The following is an 11,233-nucleotide window of genomic DNA, read 5'->3' as shown; positions in this document are numbered from 1 at the left end:
AGTATTTCTTCATTGAGTACTTTTCGAGTTATGAGGCTTGAAATCATTTCTTAATTTTGTATAAACCGTAAAATATCTAGTAAAATATTCATTTTTCGATTATCTTGCTTTAATACTTTTATGTACAAAATAATGAGAGGAATCAATTGGTGTAAAGAAAACATATAGTTATTTTTAAGAAAAAATATGTAATTTGCAATTAACAATTACATATTTTTTGCTCAGCTGTCAGCTGTAGTTGCGTGCTGCTGGCGTACGCAGTCTGGCAACAACGTGCGAGAGTTAAAACGCTTAGTAAAAATCTTATGTTCGCGCAGTTAATTACCAGTGAAAATGAAGTATACTCCGCAGGAATATACAGACATGATTGTGGCATACGGACTAGCGGGAGAAAATACTTATCGTGCGGCCGCAATTTACATGGAATCATTTCTCGGGCGTGTACGAAAACCAAGTGGCCGTACAATTTTACGTGTTGTGCAATAATTATGTGAAACTGAGTGTCGTGCATAATATCGGGATAACCGGTCCAGCAGTGCGTCTTCGTGTATGAGATGAAGAAAGGATTCTTGAAGAATTTTATCATCGTATCACATTATCAACGTGTGCAATACATTTTATCGAGGGGTTTCAATCACGAATCAATTTTTGTAAAGGTACTGTCCATTAATTTTTTACATTTACGATATATTCAGCGTATAGTAAATGGCATTTTGAATAATTTTTAAATTGAGAGTGGAATAGGCCTATGGGGGAAACCACTATAAAAAAAGCGCACCATGCTATCTACCGCTAGGTGGTGTGGAAATGATAGCGCATCATTTTCTCGCCACGAAAAGGGGGGACGGGTCATTTTTCGGCGCGGTATTGCGATATATCGCAAACCACCATCATGTCTCGGAGAGCGACCCGCCCACCGCTTCGCCGCGCTCGTAGTATCGGATTACGGTGGGACGACTCTCGTCGCCGCGCGCTTTTACTCATGCAGATTGGCCGATCTTTTTTATTTAATATTTCGTTAATTATTGCGACAATCCCAAAATAATACAGGTCATTCCTTCTTAATTCGAGCCAATCTACTTATTTATTTCATTAAGGTCGAAAATTGACGGACACCCTGTATATATTAGAAATATTAAGAGTTATATGTCAATCTAAATAAATTATAATAAACAAATTATTTTTTCTTTTCTTATTTATATCACTATTAAATTTTATTTTTCCAAATTAAAAAATTAATTATATGCAATGTAAATATTTACATACTCTACGCAATACTTAATTTATTCTGATAGATGAAGTGCCCTTTCAAATTGCCATGGTGCCTGTTCTTGACCAATTTTGGACATAAAATATTGCATTATATACAATGTAAATATTTACATACTCTACGCAATACTTAATTTATTCTGATAGATGAAGTGCCCTTTCAAATTGCCATGGTGCCTGTTCTTGACCAATTTTTGGACATAAAATATTGCATTAGGTAATTTCTCATGCCGTGTGCAATGCGCGCACTTCTATTTGCTCCAGTCCTGCCTAAACAATGAAAAAATGTTTCATTGATTTCTGCTCTCCATATTCCTCTTTCATTTCGCCATTATTATGTTCAATATCTATAAGTCCTTGAGAGCAATATTGAGCACGTCCACAGGTCATCATAAAATTGTGTAGACAGACCAAAACTTTTATAATTAATTCTGCATTTTTTGGGGAATAACTTATGCATGAGTTCTTTCTCTCTACTCCATCGTATTGTACACGGGACCAGCGTAAGCATCTTCACGCCAAAACTCTTACTTCTACTCTTACTCCTTACTCCATCTATTGTAGATCGGGCCTTACTCTCTCTGTGTATGAGTAGATTATAATAGTAAAGAATCTCTAGGAGAGAGAATGGACAACTGATCATGTGATCAAGCCTTTTCATGATTGGCTGGCAGAAAATGTATCAATTTAGCTATTGCGACGCCAATGCAAAATATGGTGACACACAAATAGGTTATATCTCGAGCATAGAAGATGTCAAAGTCGACTGATTAATTAATAATAATCATTTTTAAGTAGAATTTTTTGCTTATTATAACGGTGCACCTTTCCCGACGCCTCGGATCAGCTTGTCGGTGTCAAGGTTCGGGAGAAGGGGAAGCTCAGGCTCGCAAATCACCACACAGTTCAGGTTGGATTTAAAATAAATTTATTTTAACGCAAAAGAACAAACAGAAGAGTTTCGGGCGGCAGGCCCGTACAAGTATGCCTATATTTACACGGAGTCGCGACGGCAAATCAGGCGCGGCCTTAATTATCCTAAAAAAAGACTAATAACTACGGATATGGCTTAATGCTACTCAAACTATGTACACACTGTTTATTCTACAAACGCGCGGACGAATGTTTCGAGCGCGGACCGCGGAGAAACCAGGGGTGGTCGCGTGCAGCGTGGCATGGACACGGGCGTAGCAGGGTCTGCCAACCGAAGTCGGCTGAGGACGGGAGAACCCGTCCTCTGGGTGGCGTACATGGGTGCCCCGTGGTACGCCGGGATACTGGACATCGGTAGCACCCGACCGGGCCCGGTAGCAACCGGGCTCTAGACCAGGGAAATTAAACAGGACCCCCCCCCAGAGTAAACGCGCGGACGGCGGACGAACGATTTGTCGGGCAGCCGTAGTGACAGAGTCGGTTGAGGATCGAGGAGGAGGAGAGCGAGTAAAAAAAAAACCACTTTATTTATGAGAGTCGACTTATTTCGGAGAGTCGTGGGAACGACTCCAACGCAGGTCGGGTGGGCGGTCGATGTCCTCCAGGAGCCGTGGATACGGCTGTCCTCCAGGAGTCGGGGGTCCGGCTGTCCTCCAGGAGCCGTGGATACGGCTGTCCTCCCGGGGCCGTGGATACGGCTGTCCTCCAGGAGCCGTGGATACGGCTGTTCTCCAGGAGCCGTGGATACGGCTGTCCCCAGATCTGGTGCTCGTTCACGAGCTAGGAACCGTGAGAACGGCTGTCGTTGCCGGAGCCGTGAAAACGGCTGTGAGTACCAAGAGCCGTAAGAACGGCTAGTTGTTCGAGGAGCCGTGAAAACGGCTATCTGGATGCCAGGATGCGAGCCGGACAGTCCGGACGTCGGTTGCGACCGACCGAGTACGGGAGCCCCGTACCCTGGACCGAGTCGTCCGTGGCTCGACGGAGAGTGATTTGGAAGTAAGCCGGACAATTCCAGACGTCGGTTGCGACCGACCGAATACGGGAGCCCCGTACCCTGGACTGGATCGTCCGTGGCTTGAAGGAAGGCTTCTGGACGTCGGAAGCAGCCGACCGGGCACGGCTGAGGCCGTGCTCTGGACCAGAAGCAAGGATGGAAGAGGAGCTCGGTAGGCTTCGATTGCCCAGGGTGCGCCCTGTGGCTTCTAGCGTCCCGAGAGTCGGGACAGGAATAGGTACCGGTCTGCCGGAGCGGCCGCCTTATATACCCGGCTGGCTACCCCCACTCGATACCCCCACGCGGTCATGCGCGTAGTGGTGGTGTAGACCGCGGTACTCAATCTGCGGATCCGCGGGTCGCGGTGCTCAATCGGCGGCGCTGGCGCCAAAATGGCGCAGCGCGGTCTTGTTCCGTAACGGCTATGCCGTTACAAAAGTTTTAATAAAATAGGAGGTAAGTGTTTATTAATAAAAATTATAAATAAACTTTGATTTTAACAAAGGTACGTTTAGACGTGTCGAAAGTATATATTTATTGTTAGCAGGATTATTTTTGTAATAAATGTTGGAATATCTGTTAATTTGAAGACACAAAATTTGTTATCAACTAATTTATTGTTTTATTACAGAAAACGTTATTTACTATGCCGTCGAGTTGCATACAAATGTTTTAATAATAGTGATCAATGATATTCTTTATTTAGATATCCGCAGGATAAAATATTAAAGCAAAAATGGATTGCTGCAGTTGAAAGAGGCAAGAATTGATTACCTAGTAATTCTCAAAAACTTTGCGAGGTTAGTAGCAATGTGCTCTGATTTTGGAATTTGAAAGAATAAATAGATGTAACAATATATTTTATTGTTGGAGGTCAAAGTACATTTATGTGATTTTCTCTCTTTAGATACATTTTTTGCCATCAGAAATTGAATTCGTTACTAAACGTAAATGAGTAAAATTTGGCTCAGTTCCTTCTCGTTTTTGCACATGTTCTTCGGAGAATCAAGAAAACTATGGAAAATTAAGAAAGAAGCAGAACTATAAAAGTTGTCTTTACCAACGAGAGAGAAAACAAAATGATTATTGTGTTATTATTAATGCTCAATGCTGTTAATGGCATTTGATTTTTTGACCTACTATATGTGTGATAGTTATTATTTTTAGTCATATTTTTCAAGCTCTCTTGATTGGAAGGGGAGAGGCAATGAGCTTACTCACTAAAAGAAGAATAAAAAATTCGTTGATTGTGCTTATTAATTATAATTAAAATTAAAAATTTTCTAAAATCGCTGAACAAAGGTCTAACAAGTTAAAATACAGTGATAAAATTAGGATAAATGATTTGCCAATTCTGAGCTCGAAAAGCATTCATCTACTTTAACGGTTTCTCCAAAAAATAGTGATAATATAAAGAAAATAATAATAATAATAAAAATAATAATAATAATAATAATAATAATAATAATAATAGCAATAATAATAATAATAATAATATAAAGGATATGAGAAATTAAGGGGGGAACCTCATGTAAATAGCCTGTTTTTCAGGAATTTTTTTTGAAAAATGTAATGCGTAGATTAATTTGCAATTTAAGGCACAATTTATTTACGTTATAATATTTAAAGAAAATATTTTTTTAAGACTAATCGTTAACAATAAAACGGTGCAATGGCGGCTTGAAAACAGCGTCTTGAAAATGCGCCGTGCAGCATGCAGGTTACAAAAATGATCTGAAACAAAAAATACAAAATGGGTTCTTTAGTTTATGCAAAAACGCTCAGCATGACGGTCCCCTTTTATTAAAATTTGCAAATTTGCAAAAATGGCGAAGTTTTGAAAAAAAAAAAGGATTTTCTTTTATAAACAATTGTTAATAACAATGTCTTAAATAAAAAAATTAAAAATCGGAGCTCGTCATGCTGAGGCCAAATATCTATAGAATTTCTATACCAAATTTCATAAAGATCGAATGATTAGTTTTTGAGCTACGTTGCACGGCGTGCGAAATTTTGCGTTTCGAGAAAAACGCGTTTAAAGTTTGAGTAATAGAAAAATCGTGAAAAAATTCGTAATTCGTTCTAACTTACCGCAGTTTTTTGCTAATCTGCGATTCCAGGGCCATAGAGTAGACCTTCCTCTTCTTCAGACTGACTTCGAACTACATGTTTCGCACACAGAATATCCACAGAAATATCCACAAAGGAATCGATAGGCCGATTGTCCGACGAGCGCTCGACTATTTGAGTGCTCCGCCCAATTCGACTGTTTACTTTCTTTTGAAAATAAAGTACAAGGAGCTCTCGGATCACTTTCTAACTTTTTTTCTCGTATTTTTGAGGAAATTTCCTATCAATTTAAGCAAAAAAATAAAATGGCTAAAAAATTTCATTTTACATGAGGTTCCCCCCTTAAAGGAAATTGAAAGGGAAAAATAGAAATGGAGAGTTAAATATACAGGATGTCTTTAAGCATGAGCTCACGCACTTGTGAGGAGATAAAGCGCAATAAATTAAATAAAGAAATTCTATTCCATTGTAACGATGTTTGTAATAATAATCAAAATATTAATTATTGAAATCGGACGAATGAGAGAAGCGCTCGACCGCTCGCGTTATAGCGCGGCCCACCATGTCAAACATTGCCTGCCGGCGCGCGGCGAAACGTGAAGATGGCGATGGCGGGTAATGGCGCACTGTCCCTTCCTTCATCGTGCGCCGGTAAGCAATGTCTGATACGGTAGACCGTGCTATAGTTCGAGCAGTCGAGCGCTTCTTTCATTCGTTCAATTTCAATAATTAATATTTCGATTATTATTGCAAAAATTGTTATATGAAATAGGATTTCTTTATTTAATTTACTGCGCTCTACCTCTTCACAAGTGCGTGAGCTCAAGGACACCCTGTATATAAGGATAGGCTGAAACGAGATATAAAGTTGGAAAACTACAATATACAAATTCACGCTGAATAAATCAGAAAGAACAATTAAAGGGAAATAAAGAATCAAGGAATTAATCGATAACCGTCTTTCAGAGAAAAAAGCAAGGAGTTAATAAATAAAACGATGAAATGTTTCAATTTAAATGGTGAGATAACAAGATATGTGAAAGAGAGGAAATATAAAAATTACTCAATTTTACTCACTACTCATTGGCATCATAAGAATGAGTGCGTTGATAAAATTGCAATGGCTAAGGTCTGATCTTCATCATTATAGCATGAAGAGCTAATGGAGTTGTCCACCAGAACATTTGTAATAAATATCCACTTACACACAATGCACAATTAAATAAGACATTTTTGCTAAGACATGAAGCGAATTAATAATTCAATTGTGTGACACAAGAAAGTATCCTCGAAGCTATATAATTTGAATCATATTAAGATTGAATTCTCAAAATTCTATATTTAACTGTAACTGAATCTCGACTGTGATTAAAAAAAGAGTGTTAATGAATGAATGAATGAATGAATGAATGCTTATTTATTGCAACTTGTGCTCACGTATTTTAAAATCATTGCTCTTCCTTCTTATTGGATAGGGACCTTTTTGAACGAATGAAATAATTTCAATTATTCTCTTTTTAGAAAAAAGGAGGTTGATTTTTGGAAGGAAAAGGGTTTCTTAAGATTTTTAATTAATTGAATCCTTTGGCTCGAGACTTAACTCTATCCAGTAGAGTGGGAATAGAATTAATTTACTGTTTATGAGAATTTGCTCATGAGTCAGGTTAGATTAGGTGACTTGTCAAACATATGTGTCGTCTTAAAGATTGTTTAATTTTCTTTTTGATAATTTTTCCGAGATACAGTATGCTTTTGTTTGAATTGTCAGATAGAAAAATTTCATATGGAGCATTATAAACATGCGAAATACTTGAATTTTTACGACAACTGTAATTACAATTTTTGTTTTAGAAATCTTAATTTATAATTACTAATCCTTTAATATTATTTTTATTTATTGTTTCCTACTCCAAGAGACAGAGTATCATATGCCTATTGTTGACATAGTTGATAGAGTTTAAACGCAAATGATTTTACATTTTATCGGACGTACCAACTATAAACATATGCGACTATTTGATTTTATAGTAAAAAGATTTGAGTTGACAACGACGGGTCACCCGCGTAATGTTAAGTTCCATTTATTATTCTCTTTCTCACAAGGGGACATCATAGATCTTTATGTCAAATAATATTGGATAAAGGGATAAGTTGCGCTTCTTAAGTATTTGCGAGAAAATCAAAATTAAAGATGAATAAGATTTTTTCAAAATTTTTTTGCATCACAATGCAATTATTACACAAAATAAATTATACATTACATGAATTAATACATAAATAAAATTTTAGTTTTTTCTATTTTGTTTATTTTATTCTACAAAAATGCATTTTTCCGTTTGCGTCTTCTTAAGAAATTCATTTGTGTACAAATAAATAAATATAAATAGAAATAAATAAGTATAAATACTAACTGTGTTTATAAGCGGATAGGAGATTATCATATAACAAAAATAAATGTAAAACATTTTTATATGATATAATTTTATTCATTGGAAGTAGATGAAATAGTGCACATTGCAGGATGATATTTATCGTAGAAACAAACGAAACAACTGGATGATGATGGTGTAGGAACATATACTCTTAAAGTCATTCCATCAAAGTGCACACCGTTATGTTAACCGTGTGATGTATATTTTTATAGACAAATTAAAAATTTCAAACGCCTACAAAATTGTTCATTTTTAATGGAGCAAAAACGCGAAATAGCATCTTGTGAAGATTGCGTAAAAATACATTCAATCGTACATCATCAATTGTCTGCTCCGATTTTTGAAATTATGTTAAAGTATGCATGGTTTGCGTCAAAACTGACAGATGAAAGAGATGTATTTATGAATGTTAATGAGGTATGTTTCCAACTTGATATTTTAAAAAAACCATGTAAAAACGCAGTTTTATACAATGCGCAAGATATCATTCGAATTATTGTTTCGTTTGTTTTTACGACAAATATCATCCTGCAATGTGTACTATTTCATCTACTTCCAATGAATAAAATTGTATGATATAAAAATGTTTTACATTTATTTTTATTGTATGGTTATCTCCTATCCGCAATTATAAACACCAGTATTTATACTTATATATTTCTACTTATATTTATTTATTTGTACACAAACGGATTTCTTAAGAAGAAGACACAAACGGGAAAACGTATTTATGTAGAATAAAATAAACAAAATGAACAAAATTAAAATTTCATTTATGTATTAATTCATGTAATGTATAATTTATTTTGTGTAATAATTGCATTCTGATGCAAAAAATTGTATTTTGAAAAAATCTTACTCATTTTTAATTTTGATTTTTTCGCAAATACTTAAGAAGCGTAACTTATCCCTTTACCCATTATTTGACATAAAGATCTTTCGCTACAACAAGTTTCGTTAAAATCGATTGGTATTATGTCGCGATGTTCCCTTAGGTTAGGTATCTACGAGTTGGCCCTACCAATGTTTATCGTATTTCGAGGAAAGAAAAGAATCGTATATATATATATATATATATATATATATATATATATATTCCCTCGTTAAGATCAAAAATTCCTTGCCACCCTGTATATATATATATATATACATATATATATATATATACAGTCTGTAAAGTAAGAGCGTGTACAGATTAATGTAGAAAAATTTATTTTTAATAATTTATAAGTACATGGATTTGTTGTACTACATGAGAAGAAAAATGCTATACCATTAATAATGAGTCCAGTCACCATCGGAATTGCCTGACATCTCCGAGGCATACTTTCTACTAAGTTGACTGCGTATTCGTTCGGTAAAGACCTCCAAATGAGACGAATTTATCGTGTCAGCTGCTTCAAAGTGCATACTCTTTTTCCTCGAAGCTTGTGCTTGAGATATGCCCACACATTTTCAATGGGATTTGCATCTGGCGATTGCGATGGCCAATCAAGTGTGACGATGCCAGACTGCTCTTTCCACTCGGTGCAAAGCTTGCTCCGGTGTTTTGGGTCGTTGTCTTCCTGTAAGATCCAGTCCTCGTTTATTTTTATGAAACATCGTTCAGCAGTCGGCAACAAACACTTTTCATAAATTTTAAGCATTTTCGGAGCATTTAAATTGTATGTAAACAGATGTAATGCTCCAAAACCCTGTTTTGAAAAACAGCCCCAAAGATGAACTTTTACAGGGTGTTTAACGGTCGGTTGTATTAATCTATTGGTCAAGGTCGTTGACCAGGAACGTCGGATGGTAATATATCCCCAAACAGAAGCTTCGTCCGTAAAGATCACGTTGCTCCAATCTCGATCCAAATTCTCCTTTGCCCAAGCGAATCTTTTCATCACATGTTTTTCGCTTAACAGTGATTTCTTCATTGTGCTTTGATATTTGATGTTATGCGCAAGGAGATGGGTTCGAATAGTTGTATGTGATATTTCTACACCCTTCTGTTTTAATTTTGCTGCTCCTTGTCGCAATGTTAAGGTCGGGTTCCGCTTAAACAAATTCGCAATTTCTTTTTCCATGTTCGGCGTCACTTTGCCTATCGAGCCACGTTCTGGCAAGTCATCGACATTTTTGGTCTTCTTATATTGCTGAATCCACTTAGCGACGAACAATTTTGACTTTACCATGTATTTAGCAGCCGCTACATATGACATTTTTGGTCCTTTCGGGTGGGAACAAAGGAACACAGCCTCGTAGCGCGATGCGTATGCGGCACTCATGGCGGTTAACGTATTTCTCAGATAAGAATTCGACACCAACTGAATCTTTTGTGACAAAACATTCACGACAAAGATTCCATCTATCGACTTACAAAAAAACTAAAACGATATTTGAAGCCAACTGCCATTTATGCCGTACACGCTCTTACTTTACAGACTGTATATATATATATATATACATATATATATATATATATATATATATATATATATATACAGGGTGGCAGGGAATTTTTGACCTTAAGGAGGTAGATTGGCTCAAATTAAGAAGGAAAGATCTCTATTGTTTTGTGATTGTCGCAATAATTAGCGAAAAATTAAATAAAGAAGATCGGCCAATGCACGTGGCTAGAAGCACACGACGGCGAAGGCGGTCTGACTGTAACATAATGGTGGCGCGCGGCGAAGCGGTGATTGGGGAGGGAAGGAGTGATGAGTGTGTAAGCGCGTGGCGAAAGCTGACAGCAGACAGAGAGAGAATGTATGTGTTCGCAAGTGTGTCTGTATGTGTATAGCGATCGCATTAGGCGCTCCGCGTAAGCGCCCGCGTCTGACGGTGAATCGCGTCACCCTTGCCTACCCCTTGTATCCGACCCGTCATGCGTTAACTACTTTCTTTAATAATTCGAAAACTAAGCTTTGGACGAAATTTTGCAAAAGGAAAAATCGTTTTAGAATTGACTCAACAATGTGTCATTTCACGGACACAGGGGTTATTTTAAATCACCCTGTATATATGTCTAACGGTAGGTTTAGGGACTGTCCTGAAAACTACCGTTCTATCATTTTTTTATATAAAGTCCTCAATACTACCAATACATAGAAAATTTTTATGCTAAAAGTATATAATTGTTATTGTTAAAAAGGTAAGCTTTATATAAGTTCTATATATTTACAGATAGTTTAATTAACTATATAGATATATTAACTACTTGAAAAACCTTATATAAATATAACCTTATATAAATATACTCTCTTAATATATAAAATTTGTAAAGTCCTTATAACTACCGTTGGATGTATTTGCAAATGTATAAATAAATAAGTTAAGGAGAAATTTCAATCTAATTTATGTTTTCGAAGAAACTAATTAAGAATGTTCTAAGTTGGGATCAATATCAATATTAAGATATTTCAGCTTTTTGAAAACGGCTTTGCAACTGATATTGTCTGCCTCTCCCCCACTCCCTTCACACGTAAAGCCGAAAGTGTGACATAAGCTGACGATAAAACCCGAAAGAAAGCATATATTAAGAATTTAT

Source organism: Camponotus floridanus, unplaced genomic scaffold (assembly GCF_003227725.1).
Source record: "Camponotus floridanus strain SB8 unplaced genomic scaffold, Cflo_v7.5 scaffold101, whole genome shotgun sequence".
Lineage (NCBI taxonomy): Eukaryota > Metazoa > Arthropoda > Insecta > Hymenoptera > Formicidae > Camponotus > Camponotus floridanus.
The sequence above is the reverse complement of the archived record's forward strand: the minus strand, read 5'-3'. Positions refer to the sequence as shown.